This window comes from Telopea speciosissima, chromosome 6 (genome assembly GCF_018873765.1).
Source record: "Telopea speciosissima isolate NSW1024214 ecotype Mountain lineage chromosome 6, Tspe_v1, whole genome shotgun sequence".
Classification (NCBI taxonomy): domain Eukaryota; kingdom Viridiplantae; phylum Streptophyta; class Magnoliopsida; order Proteales; family Proteaceae; genus Telopea; species Telopea speciosissima.
In genome coordinates, this window is record NC_057921.1 from 29,987,178 (window position 1) to 29,996,274 (window position 9,097).

Sequence of the window (9,097 nt, forward strand, 5' to 3'; positions counted from 1 at the left end):
CCTGACAATTATTGTTTTGTTTCTTTCGAAGCTCTTCCTTGATGTCTGGTTGTTCTGGCCTTCTCCTACATGGTATTTAGTGATTCTAGAAATTATCTTACCCTGTTTTGGGGTGATGCTGCTGCGGCTGTGAAGATCCCTTCTTCTTCTCAGAAATTCTGAGATCGATTCTGCCTGGCTGCTTCTATCAGTGTGGGGCTGCTGCTGTCTATTACCTCTGGGTTACTGGAGATTATTCATCCTTTTATTATCCTCCGCTGCTACTTATTACTGCTGTTCTTGGCTGCCTTCATTGAGTGACATTGGCTGCTGCATATTTACATTCTTTCTGCCTCGGTTTTTGACGTATATACACTATGGCTGATTCAAAGACCTCCAACGACAATGTGAATGTTCAGATTACATCCATAAAGTTGAAGGGAGGTTCCAACTACTTATCGTGGGCACAGGCTGTTCGAGTCTACATTATGGCCAAGGACAAGGCTGACTATCTTACTTCTCCTCCTCTAGCGGCTGACTCTAAGGATTATAGTACTTGGAAAAGGGAGAATGCTATTATTTTGATTTGGTTGTGGAACTCCATGGAGCCAGACATTGCTGTGAATGTTATGTTCCACACCACGGCAAAGGGAGTTTGGGATGATCTCAAGGAGACATATTCTCAAGAGAAGAGTATGACACGTATCTTCGACCTTTATGAGAAGCTATTTCAATTTCAACAATCGGACAAGTCTCTCCAAGACTATTACAGTACTTTTAAGGGAATGGTCGAAGAACTAAATATGTTCCAGCCCCTCACCACTGATATTGAGTAGTTGAAGTCTCAAAGAAACGAATTCTTTGTATCTAAATTTTTGGCTGGTTTGAATCCTAGTCTCAAGGCTGTTAAAGGACATATACTTGCTGGGGAATCTATCCCTACATTGAATGACACTTTTTCTCGATTGCAGCGTATTGCTTCTTCTAGCTCCAAGCCCGACACCAATCCAAAGGAAAATTCTGCTTTCACTACTACTAGAGGCCACAGTAGAGGCCGTGGCTCAGGGGGAGGACGCGGATTTGGTGGTCGTAATTCTGGCGGACAGCATATTGACAAAGCAGCCCGTTTATGTTCTTATTGTGGGAAGACAAATCATACTGTTGACACTTGCTGGTCCAAGCATGGGAAACCCGAATGGGCTCAAAACTTGGCCAATCATGCAGTCTCTGAAGATGGTTCTGATTTTGCTGCACCTAGCGATTCTAAAGCTGGTTCGACCGTGGGAGATTCTTCTACCAACCTTCGTGATGAGATGCAACAACTCATGCGTCGCATCAAGAGTCTGGAATCATCCACTTCCACTTCTGGGGCCTCCACCACCACTGCCACCCTAGCTCATGCAGGTACTCCTGCCGCTCTCCTTTCTACTACTTCCACACCCTGGATCATTGATTCGGGGGCTTCCACTCATATGACTGGTAAGTCATCGGTTTTTAGTTCTATCTTTTCTAACTCTCACACACCTCCTGTTATTGTGGCCAATGGTTCCTCCACTCCTGTTACCGGGCATGGTACTGTATCTCTCAATTCGAATATTTCCCTTTCTTCAGTTCTACATGTTCCTCAATTTCCTTTAAGTCTTTTGTCTGTTAGCCAACTTACTAAAAATCTAAACTGCTCGGTAACCTTCTTTCCCTCTTACTATGTTTTTCAGGATCTTCACACGAGGAAGACGATTGGTGGAGGGTGTGAGAAAGATGGTCTATATTATTTGTATGGCGCTGCCCCGTCTGCTTCAGCTGCAGCTACTTCTGTTGGTGGAGAGTCTTCGTTTCGATGGCATTGTAGGCTAGGACATTTATCTTTATCTAGATTACAGGTCGTTTTTCCCCAGTTTAAGAGTTTGAATAAATTAGAGTGTGAGGGCTGCGAGTTGGGTAAGCATCATCGTGCTACCTTTTCATCTCGTTCTATGCCCCGTAGTGAGTCTTTATTTTCCTTGGTACATTCAGATGTGTGGGGTCCTTGTCGTGCTAGCAATAGACATGGTTTTCATTATTTTGTCACTTTTGTGGATGATTATTCCCGGACCACTTGGCTGTATCTTTTAAAGGATAGATCAGATTTTTTATATGTTTTTCAGAATTTTTGCAATGAAATAAAGACTCAATTTAATGCTGTTATTAAAATTTTTCGGTCTGATAATGCTCTAGAGTTTGTTCAAAATGAGATCTCTTCTTACTGTGCTTCTACTGGGATGATTCATCAGACTAGTTGTTCCTATACTCCAACAGAATGGAGTTGCGGAACGGAAAAATAGGCACTTACTTGAAGTTGCCAGGGCCCTCATGTTGCATATGCAGGTGCCCAAATATTTTTGGTGTGATGCTGTACTTACTTCGTGTTTTTTGATTAATCGCATGCCCTCTTCTGTCCTTGGTGACAAATCCCCTTTCTCTATTTTATTTCCCGGTGTTTCGAATTTTAGCTTGCCTCCTAGAGTTTTTGGGTGTGTTTGCTCTGTTCACAATCTCCATCTTCATGGTGATAAGTTGGACCCTCGATCCACCAAGTGTATCTTCTTGGGTTACTCTAGGACCCAAAAGGGGTATAGATGCTATGACCCTCTCACTCGCAGACAATTTATGAGTGCTGATGTCACCTTCTTCGAGGGTACATCCTATTTTTCTGACAACCCTACTATATCTAGTGATCTATTAGCTGTGTCTGAGGCTCCTCCTATCCCTGCCATTGTCCCTATGACTCCTCCACTACAGGTGTACCGGCGTAAGAGGCACTTTGGGCAACTCCATCCGAATCAGCCTGGCCCATCCGCATCGCTTCCTACACCTGCCTTAACCTCTGGTGGAGATCCTACTCTACCTGTCCCTCCTGTCGCACCAGCTGATCCAGATCCTGATGCCTTCCTATTGCTACTCGGAAAGGTAAATGTTCATGTACTCAAAAGTCTCTCGTTGCCTATCCTATTGAACAATTTGTTTCTTTATCTCATCTTCCTCCTTGTCCCCATGGTCTTGCTACCTCTTTGTCTTCATATACTATTCCCCGCACTCACACTGAGGCTCTTCATAGTCCTGCCTGGAAACAGGCCATGGATGTGGAAATGGATGCTTTACTGACTCGACATACATGGGAGTTGGTGGATTTCACCTCCTGGTAAAGACCTAGTTAGGTGTCGTTGGGTGTACACTATTAAGTACCATTCCGATGAGTCTATTGAGCGGCTTAAAGCCCGCCTGGTGGCTAAAGGGTATACCCAGACTTACGGTGTTGACTACTTTGAGACTTTTTCTCCTGTGGCTAGACTGAATTCTGTTCGCATCATTATCTCTTTGGCTGTGAATTTTGCTTGGCCGTTGAATCGGTTAGACATCAAGAATGCTTTTCTTTATGGTGACCTGCTTGAAGAGGTCTATCTGGAGCAACCTCCGGGCTATGTTGCTCTGGAGGAGAATAGTGGTCGTGTGTGTAGGCTGCACAAAGCCATTTATGGGCTGAAACAGTCTCCACGTGCATGGTTTGAGAAGTTTAGTTCTGTTGTCACACAATTTGGTTTTACTCAATGCTTCTCTGACCATTCTGCGTTTGTTCGCCGCCAAGGAGAGAAATTGGTGGTTTTAGTGGTTTATGTTGATGACATCATTGTGTCAGGAAATGATGAAAATGGGATCCAGGAGGTGAAAAGTTACTTACAGCAGCACTTTCAGACCAAAGTTTTGGGCCAGCTTCACTACTTCCTTGGGATTGAGGTTATCCGAAGCAAGAAAGGAATAAGCCTGTCTCAAAGGAAATATGTACTAGATCTGTTGACTGAAATTGGTATGCTTGCTGCAAAACCAGTGGATACTCCTATGGACCCTAATCACAAGCTTGGTTCTGATGATGGTGAGAGTCTTAAAGATATTCATTCCTACAGAAGCTTAATTGGGAAGTTGTTATATTTGACAGTCACTAGGCCAGATATTTCCTATGTTGTTGGGGTTCTTAGTCAGTTCATGCAGTCCCCTTGCAAGTATCATTGGGATGCAGCTATCCGTGTTCTTCGGTATTTGAAGGGAGCCCCTGGGAAAGGACTGATTTATCGTCCAAATAAACATATGGAGCTGGTTGCTTATTCTGATGCTGATTGGGCAGGTTCTGCTAGTGACCGTCGATCTACTACAGGATATTGCACTTTTGTTGGGGAAAACTTGGTTATGTGGCGGAGCAAGAAACAGACCACGATTGCCAGGTCCAGCGCTGAAGCTGAGTATAGAGCCATGGCCCATACCACCGCAGAGCTGATGTGGGTTAGGTCTCTCCTTCTTGAGATGGGTTTTTCTATTCCAACCCCAATGAAGATGTTTTGTGACAACCAGGCGGCCATCTATATTGCTAGTAATCCCGTCTTTCATGAGAGGACTAAGCATATAGAAGTGGATTGTCACTTTGTTCGCAGTGCCGTGTTGAAGAAGCTGGTTGAGACACCTTTTGTCTCTTCGTCTGATCAGGTTGCTGATGTGTTCACAAAGTCTTTATTTGCTCCTACTTTCCGGTCTTGTTGTAACAAGCTGAGCATGGGTGACATATATGCTCCAGCTTGAGGGGGAGTGTTGAAGTCGTGAGTTATATGGGGCAAATAGGTCTTTGTGTAGTTACTTTATTCCTTTGTTTCTGTCCTTTATATTTCTGTCTTCTATATTTCGACTATGTAAGGGCAATTCTGTCCAGTTAAGTTTTATATAAATAAATCATATTAACCTGCGAGAGAACATTAAGTTCTCACGCAGGTCTTCTCTCTTACGGCTTGCTCTCTTTCTCTTCTCCTCTTTCTCCCTCTTCTCTCTTCTCTCTCACCTTCTCTAATCTGGTTCTCTTATTTCTGGTATTGTATCAACTACCACTGGCAACTGCAATTAAATAAACAGAGCCTAGAATATATGCAGACCCCCATTTAAAAAGAGTAATTTTATCTCTATTTCATGATGGCAATGATGGCTGAATTCTTCACTTCAGGCCTTTCATACTCTGTTTCCCAATTCATATGCACTAATGCAGGCCCCCATTTAAAAAGAGTAATTTAATCTCTGTTTCATGACGGCAATGGTGGCTGAATTCTTCACTTACTTCAGGCCTTTCATATTCTGTTTCCCAATTCATATGCACTACTTGTCCCCGTATGCTTCTCCCATTTATTAACACAACCTCAAAATTTTTTAAATAATGGTTTATTTTTTACTTCGTAGGATTTAATCCCCTTTGTCCAACTCCTAAGCATATCAAAAAACAATCTAAGGACAATGGTTTGAATATTCCCAATCCATTCCCACTAATCAAAAAATACCAACCAGTGAAATATCTCACGAGAACAAGGACATGATCAAGGTTTCAGTGTTGCCCTTCTAAAAGAAAAGATCTGATTTGATTTCACAATCACGGAATGAGATTCACCAAAGAGCTTAACTACCAGGTTTCAGGTGTATATTCCGCTTTCTAATAATTTCCTCTTAATCCCTGTCCACTCTTTGGGCAATGAACTAATGAACTAATTTCATGCGAGGAAGACAATGAAAAAGAGAAAGATGGTGCTAGCATACCCTCCTCTAGCAGTTAAGAGAACCTTTTCCCCTTTTGTAAGAGGGTTCTCTAAGCAAGAGGCATAGGGGGCACACTAATAACGAGCGACGAAACGATTTCAGACATAAGGGGGGCCTATCATGATATGGAGCTCAGATCAGGCCAAGATGAGCACAATGCCTCAACCCTAACCCAGTTTCTGAACCCTAGCCTGGATCAGTCTGAAAAACCCACCAAACCTCAGAAAATGAGAAAGCAACCTTAGGCTTTTCAGGCAAAAACTACACCCATGTGCCTTAATCCCTCCACCCCCATTCCCAAATGCAAATCACAACAAAAATTAGAAAATCTTCTTTCCTTTCCTCCAAGTTCCATCCAAACAGACAGATCTATAATAAATACTACAGTATCAATTTAGACTGTCCTAGAATGCATTTTCCAAAATCAACCAAGTGTAATGATTGTTTGGACCTCAGATATCTGTTATCAAATTTTGGTTTCAATCTATTCTATACCAGGCTACATGCCCACTTACACAAACTTAGTGCTGGTTAAACTTTGAGTTCTCAGATTCTAGAGAAGGATTTTCTGCATATTAGACCACAAATTTCCACTATCATGCTTCAGATGTATCACTTTCAGTATTCTAAAAGTAAAAAAAATCTACAAACAAGGATTTCAAGAGAATTGAATGGTTAAGATTACTTAACAAGGTACAATCAATTTCAAGAGCGCTTCAGCCTCTCTCAACCTTCGCTCAGTGCTCTCTTAAAGGCAGAGGGCGGGCAGTCCTACATCAGTAAAAGAGTGTTCATCAATTGAATGCATAAGCAAGAGAAGGTACTTTTTTTTTGGCCGAATGGCATTAACTCTACTCAGGTTTCACACATGACGAGAATTTCTTACAACCAAAAGAAAAAGAATAGCATGATGACAGTGTTAATGAACAAAAGAAAAACAGAATCCTTCTCCATAGCCTGACCTCTTCTCATTACTTGATTTCCTCTTGAGGTCCTCAGCAAGGCTATATAGGCTCTTTAAGAGAGCAGGGAGTCTGTGTACAGCATCTAAGCCTTTCTGTGTTGAACACAATTTCTTTAAAAGCTCAGAGGCAATGAAATGCCCTTCCTCCTTGTTTCTACAGAAAAGATTGAAGTGACAAAAGGGACAAAAATCAATGAATGAAAATTATATGGTATGCGACAAAGATGTAACAGATAAACTAACCTTAGCACCACAAAGAGGAATGTTTCTACAGATCCATGGGTATCAATTAGCAGTTCAGCTAAATGGGGGTAGTGGGCAAGGTTTCTGAGTGTGGAAAGTGCATACTTTAGAACCTCTTGATCAGGGATGCTATGGCTGACCGAACGAATCAGCTTCAATAGTGTGCCAATTGCACCAGCAGCTACAAGCTTCTCACAGAATTTCTGAGAATGTTTTGTAGCCACATCTGCACCCATAAAATGGGGTGGAGGCACAAAAAACATATTCATATATGCAAATTAAGCACAACAAGAGGAACACACTGCAGTTATTACTTCTTAAAATGAGTGTTGAAAAATCTACACATATCATATAGGAAGTGTAAGACATGATATATAACACCATATTTTAAAAATTGTGGCAATTTTGTACCCTGATTCATAAAGTAAATATAAATTTGAAAGAATTACAAATTTATGTAATCAGTAGAATGTTTTGAAACATCACACAAAACATGACATATAGGGTTCCCTTGCTGCTGTTACAATTAGTTAATGAATCCTAAGGAAGCAACCCATTTCAATCATGCAGGAAATTCTACATGAAAAAGAAAATCAATACAAACCAATTAAGATATTACCTAATCTTCTTCAGTTGTTCCAAATCATCTCACAACTTCATATCCAATACGTTTGACACAACCTATGAGAGACAAAGAAATAGATTAGGAGAGAGAGAGATAGAATAAAAAGAAAACTCCATCCTCAATAAACAAACAAAGCATCAAATCCCAGCGATTGGGTGTCTTGATGGTGAATTTCATCTCCAGGATCATTCGTGCTCCTCTGTTTTCAATTTGAGAGAGAGAAAGAGAGAGACCCACATTATCTGTGAATTCCATCAACCACCAGGCAGATGGATGAGCAAGACAGATGCTTTTAAGACGCAAATTCGAAGTTTAGAGAAATAGATAACAAAAAACAATACGTGGAACATATCGGATTAGACACTGCCAAAAAGATTAATCCCTAAGACAGCATTGGCGGTTAGAGGACGGAGACGAAACACTATAAGTAATGGGGTTGTAGAGGCCCGCAAGAGAGAATGAGATTACCAAGCCACCACAGCCAAAACCTCCATATTTAGCAAGAATGACAGACAAAGTGCGAAAAAGGAGGGCGGAGGTAGGGCAAGGAGAGGAGGGCACAAAAATTCACTACCGTTACAGTTTTTGAGAGGGGAGGCGAAGGTTCGGATCTGCAAACCTTGAAGAGTGACCACGGTAGGCTTCTATGGATCTCTGCTTGTTGGGTAAGGGTCCTCTAGTGCATAGAGACGGTTTGCGCACGAGTATATTTGAGGGGGTTATGGGTTTTTTTGTCAATTGAAAAATTTGACAAAAAAAGTTGAGTATGTACTTTTATAGGATACTAGTAAACTCACACGTGCATTTGCATTACGTTGGAGAGAGAGAGATTCTTGTGTGAGAAATATTCGTAAACATGGGAGCAATTAATGAGAGAGAGAGTGATACTAAGAGAGATTAGTGAGATAAGAAAGTAGAAAGTCGTGTGTGAAGAAAGAGAGAGAGAGAGAGAGAGAGAATATGGAATAGCATAAAAAATAAAAACAACTAAACATGATTTCCACTATTCAGCAATGTTGCATGTTGCAAATGCTAATAGACAGCTTTACAAGAGCAAGGGCCAAAAACCTAGTTCTCCAAGCCTTTGAATCTCTGATCGATAAAACCTTAAGAAATAGCATGGGATCAGAGACTATAATGTAATGGCGAAGGGAAAAATATTAAAAAGCCAAAACTTCTACCTAATGACCAATGAAAACTGGCTAGAATATTTCTTTCTATTTTTAACTCTCTAGGTAATGAAAATTGAGTTTCACTTGACAATCTTCAGCTTGAAACCATCTCTGCTTTGAGCTTTAGAAACTGCTCCCCCTTTCAAGTGGCTCCAACTGCAATAAAGTCTATGAAAGGTGGTGCAATGCTGCTCTCAAAATGGCTAGTTGCATTGTTCTCTGCGACAGATCGATGTTGATGATGAATCAGTGATTGAGATTTTGATGTTGATGTCGTGGAACCTAAGAAACAACAAAGGTGATGGTAGCTTGATTGTGGCCTTGCCATCACCTTTGAAGGTGGGTATAGCAAGAACCATTGTGATTCCGGTTCTTACATGAAAAGCAAGGCATTTTTTGGTTATTCGGATCTGCAGAACACCCAATAACAGTTCACACAGAGATGAAGATAGCCTGAAAGTTAAAAGATGTAGGGACCCTTAATTGGACCCGGCCATAAGTAGGGAAAATGAACAA

At 41.3% G+C, this 9,097-nt stretch overlaps 1 long non-coding RNA gene across 1 annotated transcript; it reads right to left on the bottom strand.

The window, feature by feature from the left end:
• Positions 1-6,048: 6,048 nt before the first annotated feature.
• Positions 6,049-7,260, bottom strand: LOC122665198. Its single transcript, XR_006333452.1, has 2 exons — positions 6,540-7,260; positions 6,049-6,348 (listed from the first exon to the last, which is right to left on the bottom strand). It is a non-coding gene; the product is annotated as an uncharacterized LOC122665198 (long non-coding RNA).
• Between the last annotated feature and the right edge of the window lie 1,837 nt (positions 7,261-9,097).